At 49.5% G+C, this 297-nt stretch overlaps 1 protein-coding gene across 1 annotated transcript in view; it reads right to left on the reverse strand.

Moving 5' to 3' along the window:
* Window positions 1-297, reverse strand: part of LOC119585595 (failed axon connections-like) — a gene marked incomplete in the record, with an annotated part of 32,193 nt that overhangs the window by 16,567 nt on the left and 15,329 nt on the right.

Genomic DNA, 297 nt, shown 5'->3' on the forward strand with positions numbered 1-297 from the left:
GATGCTACGTTCCCCATCTGGCGCCAGAAACGTTCCCCAGCGAGGGCGGTGCACAATTAAAAGCACAAATCAACAAGCAATTCAAGCCGTCCATATTCGCGTCAAAACCGACTTGCTTCCCGACTTCCCGAACCTTGCCCGACCCCTAAGGACAAAAGATTGGTCAGTCATTTTCTGATCGAATCGTGAAAAAAAGTGGAGGGAAAATATATGAAATTATCCTTTAGCGAAAATAAAGGATTGCTTCATTCCACTGTCCACGGCGAGCGGTCTGGGCGGGGATGGGCGTTGGTTCGC

This window comes from Penaeus monodon, chromosome 20 (genome assembly GCF_015228065.2).
Source record: "Penaeus monodon isolate SGIC_2016 chromosome 20, NSTDA_Pmon_1, whole genome shotgun sequence".
In the NCBI taxonomy this organism is placed as follows: Eukaryota; Metazoa; Arthropoda; class Malacostraca; order Decapoda; family Penaeidae; genus Penaeus; species Penaeus monodon.